This window comes from Bubalus kerabau, chromosome 11, assembly GCF_029407905.1.
Source record: "Bubalus kerabau isolate K-KA32 ecotype Philippines breed swamp buffalo chromosome 11, PCC_UOA_SB_1v2, whole genome shotgun sequence".
Lineage (NCBI taxonomy): Eukaryota > Metazoa > Chordata > Mammalia > Artiodactyla > Bovidae > Bubalus > Bubalus kerabau.
The window spans coordinates 45,346,428-45,361,859 of NC_073634.1; the positions used below are offsets into that span (position 1 = coordinate 45,346,428).

The window sequence follows — 15,432 nt, forward strand, 5'->3', positions numbered from 1 at the left end:
AAGATACACTACAGAGAAGTATTTCTGGAAGAGGAGGATACATTAAACTCATCCTCAGCTCAAATATAGACCATATTTACTCCATAAATAAAGTGGGGAATTAAGGAAGTAATCCAAATAACTTATATTTTCTTCCAAAAACAGCACACTACTTGGCCTGCAATGATTTGAAGATATGTATTTAGATATTTGAGCTCAAGTGCTCTAGTTGGATAATAGTTTCCATTCTCCGCTTCAGTGTTCACGTAGACCCAGCCATAGTGCCTTTAAAAAGCCAAGGACTAACTTTAGCCACTGGTCCTGCTTTCAATAAAGTCTTATTTTAATAGAAACACTGTGTCTCTCTTCCAAGTCCCCACCTTTTTTAGGCTGTCTGCCAGCTGAAGGCAAGAAGAGAATTCTAGCACATTGTCCCCAAATTCCAGGCAGATCACAAAAATAAACTGTCCCAGAATGTATTCCTTTTAAGAAAAATTGCTTATTCAAGGCTTGCTTTTCTTGTTTGCCTTCCTTCTTCCCTTTCCAAACACTTTTTCTTCTAACATCATGCTGTAAAGTTGCCATCTGTCTCAAACACACACATACACAAAAGGGAAATCCACTTACAATGAAAACTGGAAAGAAGAAAAATAAGTTGGTTACAAGTGGGTGTTCAGCAGCATATGACTTTTCCAACCCAGTGGCCAAATTCTGATTTATCTCCTAGTCAACTGTCTCCCAGCTTAGCTATCAAGACAAAAAGCAAAATGAAAACCTATTTTTTTTTTTAATTTACCTTTGCACAATGTCACCAAGGGAACACTTAATTTTTATGTTCCTGTGACACGGGGATGGTCAGAAAGTAAATTTTATAAACAAGAAAACTGGAAGCCCAGAAAGGTAGAGTACTACTAAAGATCACAGGTGAGTTGAGAATTTCCAAGTGTGTTTGAGGATCCCCTGAATTAGGATCACCCGGGACGCTTATTCAAGTGCATCTTTTTGCAGCATACATTAGACGGTATCATCCGCGACTAACAGCCACTCAATAATTGCCCATCAGTTAGAATGGAATCCATATTCAGATTCCACAGTCCACGCCACAGACCCCAGGGCGGGTTCCTGTCGCCCCTCAGATCCCATGGCTGCTCCTTGTCCACGCTCTCTTCTTGGCCATCGTTCACCCGCAAGGTATCCCTGTGTTCGGTCTTTGCATAACTGTTCTCTCTACTTGGAAGTTTCTTCCCTCACCTCTCCAAATGACAGATTCTTCCTCCCTGTTGGAGCCCCTGAAAAGCCATCTCTTTCCACACTAGCAAATGTAGCCCCACACCACCGTGTACCTGCTTATTTTATCTTCTTTTTATCTTGTTTAGAAATCTCTGAATTTAACATTTATTTATGATGTGTTCAGTTACTTCTCCTCTTTCTCAAACACACGCTTAACATTTGACTCAAAGCTTCATGAAGGCAATAATCTGTCTTATTCAGATAACAGAAAACAGTGAAAAGCAATTATTCAATAAAATGCAGCTTACTTGGCACCATGTCAGACCTACAGAGTTCCTATCTAGGAGCAGCAGCCTGGAAATCTGCATTTTAAATAGTTTTCTAGATGATCCCAAAGCACAGTAATGTTTCACAGCCCAGAAAATTAATCCTTTTAGCTAGAGCTTGGCAGACACCCTTGGCTCCTGGTAGTATGCTCTCTTTCACATCAAGCTGCAGTTTTTAAATGGTTAGTCTATTTCAAACAGCGACTTTAGCAGAATAGTTATTCAGAAAGTCATAATGGTCTTTCACTTAGTTGAAGATTAAGTGATACCTTAAACTGCTTTTCTAAAATTCAGTATTTCTGTCTCTAGTTTAGGCTTAGGCTCTGAAGGGAAGCCTCAGAACTCCTTGTGCAGATTGAGGGAGAGAATATTCTACAAGAATCTATGTTCTACAAGAATCTACATTCTACAAGAGTCTACGTTCTATAACAATCTACATTCTACAAAAATCCATGACTCGGTGACACTTTCGGGAATTTTGACAATTTTATTAATTTCTATGGGTCTCATTTTCCCCATCTGTGAAGTGAGCATGTTGCATTAAGGTTACTTCTACGGTCCCTATGTGCTCAGATATTTTGTGATGCCAGGTCATTCCTGGCATTAACATGAAATTCCATGGCAATGAACATGAAAGAGCCCTTGCAGTTGTACTTAGAATTATTAAAGGACTCTGAAGAGCCCAGCATTCACGTCATGTGGCTCAGGCCAACCACAGTCACAAACAAACCCCGGCCTAATGCTGAGCATCTTCTCTTGTGTCAGAAAGACAAGAAAATGTTCCATTCACATTTAAAAATGCATCTGTGCTCAGTTCATCTGATTCTACTTAGAAGCCGTAAGGAATATTTTGGTTGGGCACCTGGTAGGATGCACAATTGTTCTGTTTGTTAGACAGTCTTAGACTGTTAGATATCTGCCAATGATTCAAACAAAAAGTCCCTCCAACATGCATCTTACACACATACACACACACACACACACACGTATTTTGGGAAAACCTACTAAAAGGAATCACCAATTATTTTTTTAAGAGGCTCTAAAACCAGATAGACACAGTACCTGTTTTAACATAAAAGTAGGGTAGAATAATAAAATCATCCTGATATTTGTAAAGTAAAGAGGAAGAGGGCTGTCTCCCTTTGCCAGAATGGGCACTAGGCAGTCTCTGATACTCACTGCCAGGCAATTCTTTAAAACTGGAGCCAGTTGGTATGCAGTGGATGGAGGGGTCTTTGGGCCAAGGTGAGAAGGTGGCAGGGTGCTAAAGGCAGGTGGGAGAGGAAACTGCTGAGGGAATAAAGGTATGCCTGGGCTATCCCAGCCGGAAAGCAGGCAGGAGATATCATTTCGATCATGTATGCCAAGGGGAAGACTCTGGGGAAAACAGAGGAGTAACATTCACAATGAAATAGAATTTTTCTTAACCAAACTTTTAGAACTTTTGTTCTCCATCTTGGTTGAGATTCCGTCGTTTTAGCATTCAAAACCAACAACACATTCTACCCTACCTAAGATCCATCTACTTTAGAAGGAAAACATCACCTGATGCATTACAAATCTACTCACCTCCCAGTGTAACTTTATATTTAAATTAGTTTAGATGATTTATAGGTATGAACACAAACATAAGATGCATGAGGTATGAATACAGACACACCACCTGACTTTTTAAGCCTCACATGCAAATCAGTCTCTTTAAGTCTCACTTCTCATGTAAATGATGACCAATGAAACTATCAAGTGCCTTATATGGGCACTTCTGTTGTCTTTTGATGCCTGAGGATCTGGGCTGGGAAAAACAGAGGAGGACTTACCTTAAATTTGATGAGGCCACACCAACTATTGAGGACCAGCAGGCCTTATTTGTTCAATAAACAAGCAATGGAGTGAGAAGCAGACCTGGACCTTACCTTCCTAACCTGTAAATGTGTTCTCCTTCATAAAACATTACCCAGTTGTTGACAGTTAACCACAGCCTAGATAGAGGTTTTCATTAAGTCTTTGTGTACTTTTCAATTTCAACTCAAATTGTAGATAGATGTGATCAAGAGCCCATAAATGCTACTTAAAAGGCTGACAGCATCCTCCAACAATGCAAACTGTTATCCAAGGAAAAATGACTACAAAAGATTTGGGAGAAGGCAATGGCACCCCACTCCAGTACTCTTGCCTGGAAAATCCCATGGATGGAGGAGCCTGGTAGGCTGCAGTCCATGGGGTCGCTAAGAGTCGGACACGACTGAGTGACTTCACTTTCACTTTTCACTTTCATGCATTGGAGAAGGAAATGGCAACCCACTCCAGTGTTCTTGCCTGGAGAATCCCAGGGACAGCGGGGCCTGGTGGGCTGCCGTCTATGGGGTCGCACAGAGTCGGACACGACTGAAGTGACTTAGCAGCAGCAAAGATTTGAAAGGGAATTATCGTGCCAGCCTGGTTAGCAGGATTTTTGTAATCAGCTTGCATCAGCTAAGACAAGGAAATCCACTTCTCATTACCAGAAAGTAGATCTCCCCTATCAGTCCCACAGGGTAAACTACTGATGCTTATAATGTGAAAGTTAAAAACTACACAAACATCTCGTAATTTCTTTTCAGGCTATTTTTAGACAACGCCTTTAAAGGAATTGTCCCACAAACTTGCCACTAACTCACAGGTCCTCTTAAAAACATCTTCAGGTTGAGAGAGGAACATCCAAAGAGCCAGACGGCTCTAATTTCTGACAGTTGTTCTCCATGATGCAGTAATGCCAAGGGTTGGGGGTGGGTGGTGGTGAGAAAAGATGGGTAGTAAATAGATCCAGAATTTTCTAGGAAGACAGTCTAAACAAGGCTCTAGGAAAAGTCACTGAAAATGTCAGCCCAGACAACAGAGGAAAGGTTCAGAGGGTAGCAAAGGCACAGCATATTCTTTTTCATCTATTCAATCTGACCCTGGGACCAATGCCATAATCTTTTTTAAGGTTAGTGGTGGGAAGGCTACCGCCTGAATGTTTGCAGAGGTCTCCCAACATCCTCTGCCGAGGAACTTTAAACCTCAGGTACTATTTCAGAGGAAATGGACAAGCAAAAACACAGACAGAAAATTAGCCACAGCAGACCCTGGATCTAAATAAGTTCCACTAGCCTTTCTGAAACCATTTAAAGGCTGAGGGAGGGTGTGTGCGGGGGTGTGTGGGTGTGGGGGTGCGTGTAGGTGTGTATGTGTGGGGGGGTGTGGGTGTGTGTGTGTTTTCCCAAACTGGACCGTTGCGCGTATGTGTGGACCATTGCCCAAATATTTTAATAGGTATACTATAGAGAGGAGGAAAAAATTTTTTTTTAACTATTTAGCTAAGCAATTTAAAAATTCTTTGCAAAATAATAATAATAATAAAAAGAAAGACTTTACCAAAATTGCAGCTATAGCAGGTCTGTGAGGGTGACTTAGTAAAATACTCAGCGGATGGCTGCAAACCTCTAATGGAAAGTTGTGTAAGTAGCTGAGGCCAAAGTAGGCATTAATTACAATGAAAAATCAGTTTAGAGTAGGCCACAACTAAATTGGAAGCTGGTCCTCTAGGTAAAACAAAGAAAGTGAACAGCAGCCTCAGATTTGATTACATGGCAATACAAGAAAAATGTGCTGTATGTTGTCTATTATTAAAGCTGCTTTGGGGCCCTGTGTTGGGTGCCTCAGGGACTTTAATAAAAAATTAGTAATAGGTCTGCTGCCCCAGCTCACTGTGGCTTTTTGGAGTATTTGCGGATTCAGCCCTGGTCCTGCAGTGCAAATTAAGTCATTTCAGACAAGCAGCCTCAGAAAGTGTTATGTGATAGCAAAGTTCAAATACCGCACTTTGGCTCTAAAAGGACACAGCCCCCTGCCAGAGGCTGATTCAGAGTTTCAAAGAAATAATAAAATTCCATCATAAGAAGAAGGTGGGGAAATGAAAAGCTAAAAAAAAGAAAAAGAAGCAACTGGTTGTTTTTGTGTGTCTTTGATTACCCTCACCAAATACTAGTCCTGATATGTAAACTATATGAGTGTATAAAATACTGCCAACGAGTGAGTTAATGGCAATGAAGGCAACTATTAACCTGGGATTTTTCTTTTTTCTCATCTCACAAATGTTAACTCTATAACTCTTCTTATATTGATGTAGTGATATTAATAATATTGTCTTTATTACTAATATCACCACTGGGTCCATGGCACGACCATATATATGCTAGCCATGAAACATTAACAAAAGTTCACCCTGATTAAGACATCAAGCCTATAAATCTTTCAAAGATGAACATGTCTGGGCAAATTATTTTCTACAAGACAGTTACATGAGGAGTATATTTCCCAGCTTTTTCTGGGTACACCATGGGCCTGTTGACTGCCATTTGCTATCAGAGACAAACAGCCCCTGGTCTGAGAATCCTGACTCAATAAATTGTGGGTGCTTGAGTAAAGGGTGAGTTTCCAACCTGGACCATTGCCCAAATATATGAATAGGCTTAATAGGGAGCCAGAATACAGAGTTGCTATAAGATATATTTAAGAAGTATATGCCTGTGTGAGATTAAGTGTGGGTGTGGTAATACAGTCTGGACCTTTAAATCAGAAAGAAAATGAACTTTTGTCCAAATAATTTAAAAATTCTTTGCCATAGTTATTTTTTTTATTTTAATAAATAATGAAAATCCCAATCCATGTCCCTGTGGAATTTCCCTGATCCAGCATCAAACAGTATCTCCTCAGTTTTAGGACTTGAGTAACCTGTTGGTAGAAAGAGCAGTGGCATAATTTGATTGATTTCAAGAGGTTCCAGGAAACCCCAATTGGCCTCAATCATCTTCTTCCCCATCTGATGACCAATACCTGAAATTACCCGAGTTAGATAGCTCCTCCTTTAGTTCAGTTCAAAATTTCCTGCAAAATCATCTTAAGAAGTAAAAGAAATAAATGAGCAGAAAACACAGGGAAAAAAGGAGAGCCTAGCTGGACAGGGAATGGGTCTACAAAGACTGAAAATACACTTTATCAAAGCCATGACTTCTCTAAGGATCATCTCTCAGAGCCTTGGACAGTCTCTATGGAATCATGGGATGGCCATTCTTCTTTAGAGAATAGGAGGAGGAGAATGGAGAAGGTAAACTTCAAATGGGAATGCACCATCAATTCAGTCCACAGGAATTATGCAGACTTAAAAGCAATCATGCCCCTCCAATCACTCTTACAACAAGTATCTGTTGAGCATCTACAAGGTTGACTTTGTTCAAGCTGTTGTAAAATTAGAAGTGAAAAATACAATCCCCTTAGTCATCACCCCTGGATCTCAATGGCCAAAGTCTCATAAGACTTTGCTCTTCCCAAGCTGTTGAAAAAGAAAAACTGAAAAGCAAAGACAGGGAAAAAGACAATAAAAGTATGGGCAACACAGAAAAAATGGTAAAAAGGGTCACTGCTTAAAGTGTACCAAGAGCTGATAATATTGACACTCATTCAAACTTATCAACTGGAAGATAACAGGTGGCTTCAGTTCTTCCAACACTCTGGCTGGGAGTGATCCTATCATATTTCCTTTCTGATTATATATATTTTTTTTAAAAATCCAGTGGCAATGATTAATGTTTTGTATTCCAGCAACAACACCTGTTTCAGAACAAACTGCAGTATCATCTTGCACTGATAATGCATTACATCGTCTTAAACATTTTCAAAGTAGGGTACTCAGTTTTTCACAAGTTACATAACAATCTTGATAAGGATATTTCAAATGTATCTCTTGTTCAATAAATAGCAGGCTACTGCATTATAAAATATATATATATATATATATATATATACACATACATATACACTCATACATATATACAGGAATCTCAGAATAAAAACCTCAGAATGGAAAATCACATATTGAGGTTTGAAGCAATGATAGACTACTTCTGTTTATACATATATATTTTAAAGACTATTTTTAAAGCTCATCCTTTCAGAGTGGAGATTTTTTTCCCCCATAATTTGTTATAAACAGAAGACCTTAAAAAAGTAAAACTTTCCAATGTGGATATGTTTTCCTGTGCTTATGACTTCTTTTTAGACCTATGCCATCTGCACAAAACCTTAATGGAGGGGCTTGACTAAGTTTACAGGTATCCAGTATCTAAATAATAAGAACACATCTTCCCATATTATGCTGTCATTTTTACGTGGAAGTCAAAAATAATTTAAATCTTGAAATTTAAATCAAATTCACTAAATCAATCCCTGGCTCCAGATGAATTTGGAAAGAAATATATTTTCTACCCAAGTGAAAAATTATAAAAATTTCTAGTGTAATTCTCTTCTCCAAAGAGTTCTAATTGTGAAGCTGTAAAATTCAAATGTTTAATATGTCATATGAGGAGGGATACATGTACAGAATTCAAATCCTTGAATTTTCAACCAGCCCCAAAAGGCAGGGGCTATTTCTATCTTGGGTCTTATTCAGAACCAAATTCCCATTACTCATGACAGTACCTAGCAATGTCAATAAATAAATATTTGCTGACTGACTGGCTTATATAGCAATGTCAGAAATGTTTTGGTAACACTCACTAAACATGAAAAGATGCCCATTCTTAGCATTTAGGAACCTCAGGGTGTACATAAGGGCAATCTTTTTCTGTCAAGTTTCTCTTCAAGATGATATTCTTTGGAGTCAACATCGGTGTGTGTGTTGTGTATCCCTTAGTCTGCATTCAGGAATAAAACCAAAGTCCAGTCCTTCTCTTCAAGACATGCATTATCCAGCAAGTGAGACAGACAGAACCTTATAACAATAGAATGTGATAATGCTGTAGTATGAGTTGAAATAAAGTCTAATGGAGCATGGTAATGGTGATGTGCCCCTCTCTACCATGCTTCTTGCGAATGCAGTCTTGGAGCTGGGCTGAAAACTGAGGCCCAGCCCCAACTGGAACTGCCAGTCAGGAGACACTGGGAACTTTTGCAAGCAGTTTCAGTAAAGAATTAAGGAGATGCCATGGAACAGGGAACTGAGAATAAGAAGAGTACATTTGTGAGCTATGAATAAACTTGTTTTCAGAAAGTAGGATTGTTTTCAAAAGTATCATTGAAAAGGAAAATATGAGAGAGACTGGATGTTTACAGGAGGAAGACGTGTGGCCACCCAAACTGAAGACACAAGAAAGATTGAGAATAGTTGGAGAAATGGTCCAGGATGCAGGCTGCTGTCCCCAGGGCTTAATCTGCTAAGGAGCTGCTATATCTTCCTCCAGACAAATAGGGAAGGAGTAAGAAAGGATAAAGATATAAATAAACTTTAAATGGAGAAGGATATCTATCAGAAGCCCTGCTACCTAATAAAAATTGTAATAGCTACAATAGAGGATCTATTGTTTTCTGAGTTCTTTAAACATAGACTGTCATTGAATTTCCTTGACAAGTCCTATGACGTAAGTAAGGTTTTCAAAATAAGGAAATTAAAATTTAGGACTAAAGTCAACTTGGACAAGTTCACACAGATGGTAAATGGTGACACCAGAATTCTAACTTAGTAAAGTCCAGAGTTCATCATTTTTTCCACCATACCAGACTGTTACCCATGACCTTGCAGGCTGCCCACTAAAAGAAAGGAGGCTAAGGACAGTATTTGTTGCTTAAAGAAATGATAAAATAGTCCAGGGATTGGTTCCAGGACACCCTCAGGACACCAAAAATCCTTGGATAATCAAGTCCCTTATATGAAATGGTATAAGCTTATAATCTATACACATCCTTCCATTAACTTTAAATCATCTCCTGATTATTTACAATACCTAATACAATGTAAATACTATGCAAACAGTTGCAGCATGCAGCAGACTCAAGTTGTGCTCTATGAAACTTTCTGGAATATTTCCCCAAATATTTTCCATCCATGGTCAGTTGTATCCTCAGATGCAATACTCCCAGACACAGAGGAGCAACAATATGAGAAAGGAATGGAAAGAAGTTAACTTGCCATTAAAAAAGTTATTTTCAGCAGCTTTAAAAGTTCAGCTGAGGTTGGAAATCATAAATTTTAATCAACCAATGAAATCACAAGATTTCCCTCAGCATTGGCAAGAAAAGAGAGAAAGTGTTTGGGTTGATCTAGACTTGGAGGGGGACAAAGTCAATAATAAACTGAAGTTGTGAGATAGAATCACTTAGTTGAAATGTAGTTTCAACTACATTTGAAATGATTGTTGTGCCCAGGTCAGATGGTGGGAAGTGATTGTAAAAGGGAGGTTAAAGATGGGTGTTAGGATGAAAAGATCTTGATAGAAGTCAACTAACATGAAGGCATGGGAGGTGTGGACTATAGGAAAAACTCAGAGTAACAGATTAAAAAGGTTTAATAGTAACATGAAAATCCAAGCCATTCAAATGAGTCACTAAGGACTGAAGGTGAGAAGATAGTGGGATAAAAGAACACCGAGGAAAAATATATCAGCGGCATTTTAGTATATTATCAAGTGGAGATTAAGAAGACCCAGGAGACTGGTTAGACAATAAAACTTATTGGGCCAAAATCTTAAAGAAAACTGAGGAAAATTCTTGAATATCTGTAAGTATCAATGGGAAAGATAGATGGATAGATGGATGGATGGTTGGTAGATGAATGTTAGGGAGAGAAAGGGCATGTGCTTCAGAGAAGGAAATTTGCTGAACAACAGAATATTGTGCTTTATCTTAGAATATCAAAATAAGTAAACAAATTTTACAACAATTTATTTGTTTCACATACAGATATATCATTTTCATCTTAGAGAATAATAGGTTGAAGACAATCAAAATTAAAAAGTAGCATGCTTAGAAAAAAAAAGTAATAGAGATTTTCTTTAAATAGTGATATTACATGGTTTTTGTGTGATTTTTATTTCCTTCTTTCTACTTTCCTATACCTCCCAAATGTTCTAGAGTAAACATATATCACTTGCATATGAAAAGCTAATGTTTTAAGAAAAAAATGTTTTCTATCACACTACAGGCATAAAAAACAATACAAATTATAAGCATTCTGCAGGCTTTGTTGAAAGTCCTGGGAATTGTCATATTTTAAATATACAGAATAGTACAGCATTGTAAATCAACTACATTTCTATTTTTAAAATGATAAAAAAATTTTAAATTTAAAAAGTTGAAAATATAAATGCATATATATATGTATATAGCACATAACACATATACATATAGTGTTCTGTATAAACACACATATGTACTAATATACATACATCTTTCTGTATATCCACATTTGTGTATGTGTATATATGTGGCATGTATGTATATTTAGGTTTAATTATGGGCAAAGAGGACACAGATGTACATATCACCCTCTAAGAAAAGAGTAAATATTAATTTTATCCACTACTGTAACAAAAACAAAAAGCTTTACCCTAAAATATTGAGCTAAATAATAGTCTTTCTCAAATTCTGTGGGCGTCAGCTTTCATTAAAGAATAAATACAGCCATATTGCTTGATGATGTTAATGAGTAGCTCCATCTATGTATCTAAATGTAACTATGCCTTGTGACTCATTTTTGATCCACACACTACATGTTGGAACTCTAATTTTCTTCTGTCTTTTGTGGGAAGTTTTGGGCTGTGTCACTGACTTTCTGGACATTACTTTCTAGAAAAGCAAGCTCAGGGACTTACAGGCATAAAGGGTTCAGACACAGAATGAGGCCTCTCCTTATGGAAACAATTATGTGACACATTCCACTTGGCTATAGGAAAGCTATAGAAGGGGGAACGAAACCCCCCTTTGTTTGTGGGAGGGTCTCTGAACACAGCCTAGGAAAATTGTTTAGCCCAGCTGAAGATGCTCAGGCCCACACTGGGGGCCCTGATTAGTTCTACATTCAAACCTTCAAAGAAGATATCCTATTGTTTCTTCAACAAAGATTCTTCTGCTCCTGCTAGTATCAATAAACACCTTAATCAAAGCGTGTTCCCCAAGTTAATAACTGACATCATGATTTTAAACCAAAGTAAATGACCTTGGACAGTAACATTTCCAGGAGTTGAAAGCATGAACAGAGAACCAAACACAAACTCAAACTTTAGGAAAAACAGGGTCAGTATTAAGCACATGTCACAACATGCCACCAATCCCCATTCTGTAATATGTTAACCCAAAGAAAGTAAAGATTTTTAGATTTTCCCTCAAAATGTTCCTATAATGTTTTCTAGGATTGCTTCTTCTGAAGTCATACAAAAGAGGGAAAAATGAAAGAACAACTTCACAGAAGAATCACCCTTAGCTGCATTTTCTAGTCTTGCTTGTCCACCCAACCACACACCCCATTTATTCAGAGACAACTCAGAAGAAAGCCCAAATTTTGCAAAAGCATTCATTTGAAACCTTAATTATTTTTTCCTGTATCATCATTCAGTTAAACCAAAGCATCTGCTTTTATTACTACAACTAATACTGATGAACAAAAAGGGGGCTTGAATTTCATGAGTCTTTGAGATTTTCACCTTCACAAATGTATACTAAAGGCCTCCTTAGTCAATATTTTCACAAACAGTTGTAATTAATTCAGGTTTTACTTAAGCTAACAAATGTTTCTCCTTCGCAATAGCAGAGTAAGCTAATTCACGAAGTTGCTACTGTTCTCTAGGTTGCTGACAGAGGCTGCAGTTACACAGGAGCTGGGGTACAGTAAGAAACACTTAGTCTTTGTCCCCCCCCCATTTCTGGCACAAAGCTCCTAAATCCCTTTCCTGAGTGACAGTGTCACTGGCAAAGCCCATTAACAATTCCCAGGAGATAAAAATGGAATCCAGATAATAAAATAAAATCTAACCTTTTTTTTTCCTTTGTGCTTTGTCTAGTTTCATTTGCTCACAGGGTGCTGGGTGCAGAGGCCTTGTACCGGGCACTTGACTCCTGAGCTCCTGGTTCAAAAATGACCGTGCTGACTTTGCAGTTCCACTGGTCTTATGAAGAAGCTCTGTGCTTCATCCTTGATTCAAGATGGAGGCAACGGGTCATGCGCAGAGATGGTGTGGCCAGCACTGTGGGAGTGAGCACACCTGCACCAGCCCTGAAGGAACTCCCCTCCTTCCCCACTCCTGTTGTTCAGTCACTGAGTCATGTCCAGCTCTTTGTGACCCCATGGACTGTAGCACACCAAGCTTCCCTGTCCTTCATCATCTCCCATGAGGAGTTTGCTCAGTCATGTCCATTGAGTTAGTGATGCCATCCAACCATCTCATCCTCTGTCATCCCCTTTTCCTGCCTTCAATCTTTCCCAGGATCAGGGTCTTTTCCAATGAGTCAGCTCTTCACATCAGGTGGCCAAAGGATTGGAATTTCAGCTTCAGCATCAGTCCTTCCAATTAATATTCAGGGTTGATTTTCTTTAGGATCAACTGGTCTGATCTCCTTGCAGTCCAAGGGACTCTCAGGAGTCTTCTCCAGCACCACAGTTCGAAAGCATCAGTTCTTTGGTGCTCATCCTTCTTTATGGTCCAGCTCTCACATCCATACATGACTACTGGAAAGACCATAGCATTTATTATACAGAGCTTTGCTGGCGAAGTGATGTGTTTCCTTCTTAATACACTGTCTAGGTTTGTCATAGCTTCCCTTCCAAGGAGCAAGTGTCTTCTAATTTCAAGGCTGCAGTCACCATCTGCAGTGATTTTCCAGCCCAATAAAGTCTAACCTTTTTTTCCTTTGTGCTCTGTCTAGTTTCACTTGTTCACAGGAGGCTGCCTGTAGAGGCCTTGTACCCAGCACTGGAGTCCAGAGCTCCTGGTGCAAAATGACTTGGCTGACATCTCAGCTTCACCAGTCTTGCAAACAAGTTCTGTGCTTAATACCTCATTTCAAGATGGCAGCAGCGAGCCATGTGCGGAAAATCTACACACAGCACCGCGAGAGTGAGCACACCTGCGCCAGCCCTGACAGCGCTCCCCTCCTCCCCGGGTCCTGAGATCCTGGTAAAGCAGTCCCGCCTGCCTACGGCTTTCGGGAGGAAGACCCTGTTCTACCACCTCTCCGTTCATTCTCTAATAAAAGAATAAACCTATCCTTTCCTTCTGTGCTGAACTAGGTCTCATTCTATCGGCTTCAGTGACAGAGTAGAAGTAGCCTTGGGAGAGACAGAGGACAGGAGGAGAAGCAGGCAACAGAGGGTGAGATGATCGGATGTAATCACCGACTCAATGGACATGAGTTTGAGCAAGCTCTGGGAGATGGTGAAGGACAGGCAAGTCTGGAGTGCTGCAGTCATGGGGTCACAAAAAGTTGAACACAACTTAGCAGTTGAACAGCAGCCCTTGTTGGGGATGACTTGGGAGGGTGGGGAACAATGTTACACATAAAGTGCTCCTTGTGAATACATCTGAGTTTATGCTAATGAGGTGGCTTAGGGTGAGGCCCCTGGGAGGCCCCAGGTGGGGCTGATCAGCAGAGACCCAGTGATTGGAGGGTTGGAACTTGCAGCTCCCCCTCAACCCCTGATAAGGAACTGAAGATGAAAGCTCTATAAACACTATATATTAAAGGTAATCTAGTGACCTGCGTTCTCATTCTAGATCTGTTTTATTATAGCAAGATCTGCTCTTCCTTCTGAAAATTTCTGAGGTTTTCTTTATTTTCCTTTAAATCATTACTCTAGGTCTCTATTTTCTTAAAATTTACCAATTCATTTATTAAATATTCATGACACAAATATTTATTGAGCATTTACTATTTTAGACACTCTTCTAGGTACTTAGTGATACATAACTGAATAAAAAACAGGTCTTTACCAACTTAAAGCTCATGAGACAAAAATGAACAACAAAAAGAATAACTAACTAAATAAAAATTACATAGTATGTTCAAATTTGACTGAAAAAATGCATCCAGGGCATGAGGGATCCAGGGAGGTAGTGGGCAGGTGCAGGCTTAAACAGGGTACTTAGGGTGGTCTTTACTGAGCAAGTAAGTTCTGACAGCTGACTTGGAGGTCAGCGAGTTGAGTGAGCTAAGAGGGGTGTACTCTCACTATGTGTTCATGGAAAAATTAGAGGGCACCATGGTTGGAACAGAATGATCTAGGGAAGGAAAAGTAGGAGATCAAGTCAGAACCGCATGACATTTTTTACAAACTTGTGACATATTTAGAAGAATCAGGAAAGTTTAGAAGAACCACTCTGGTTGGCAAGTTAGGAGGGGAGGAAAGGGTGCACGAGACCTGTTAGGATGCTACTGAAATAGTGGAGGTAAGAGGTGATGGTGGCTCAGACTGGATGTAGTAAGAGAAAGAAAGGAGATATGAATGAATACCAGGTTTTTGACGGAAGCCTCAGAAGGTTGTAGTAGCCATCCGCTGATGTTAGGAAAACTGAATAGAGCAATTTGGGGGCGAAGAGGGGGAGCATTGTCAGATCAAGAGTTCCATTCTGAATATGTTGAGTGAGATGTCTACTAGATATAAAAGAGGTCTTGTCTCTTGACAGCAGTTGGATATAGGAGTTTAAGGTTCCAGAGAAAGAGTCAGGGTTAAAAATAAAAAGAACAGTGTGGTGTCAACTTTTTTTTTTTTTGCTTTACCCTTAATAGTTGTTCGAAATTTTTAAGTTTGTAATTAGTATATCACTACCCCAATCCCTTTATGTGAAAATTATCTGGAGAAAGAGAGAGGGGGGAGCAAGGGGAAAGAGGCAGAAAGATGGAAAGGGGGAAAGAAGGGAAAGAGGGAGAGGAGGGGAGAAGTAAGCAGAGAAATTGATTGATTTATTAACTATTGGGAGATTTACAATCTAAGAATGTTACTTCGCTAAACTCAATCTGCTTCAGACAGAGGACACACTGTTGCGCAGTTAAATCAAATCCTAAAAGCCCTTAATCCTTTTTTTCACAGATACACATCTTTCATTGTTTCTCATTC

At 39.3% G+C, this 15,432-nt stretch overlaps 1 long non-coding RNA gene across 1 annotated transcript in view; it reads right to left on the reverse strand.

The window, feature by feature from the left end:
* LOC129623111 (uncharacterized) overlaps positions 1-13,762 on the reverse strand; it is a 33,111-nt gene extending 19,349 nt beyond the window's left edge. The window contains exon 1 of the long non-coding RNA XR_008700356.1: positions 12,355-13,762. This is a non-coding gene — a long non-coding RNA (uncharacterized LOC129623111). The remainder of the gene's footprint in view (positions 1-12,354) is intronic.
* Between the last annotated feature and the right edge of the window lie 1,670 nt (positions 13,763-15,432).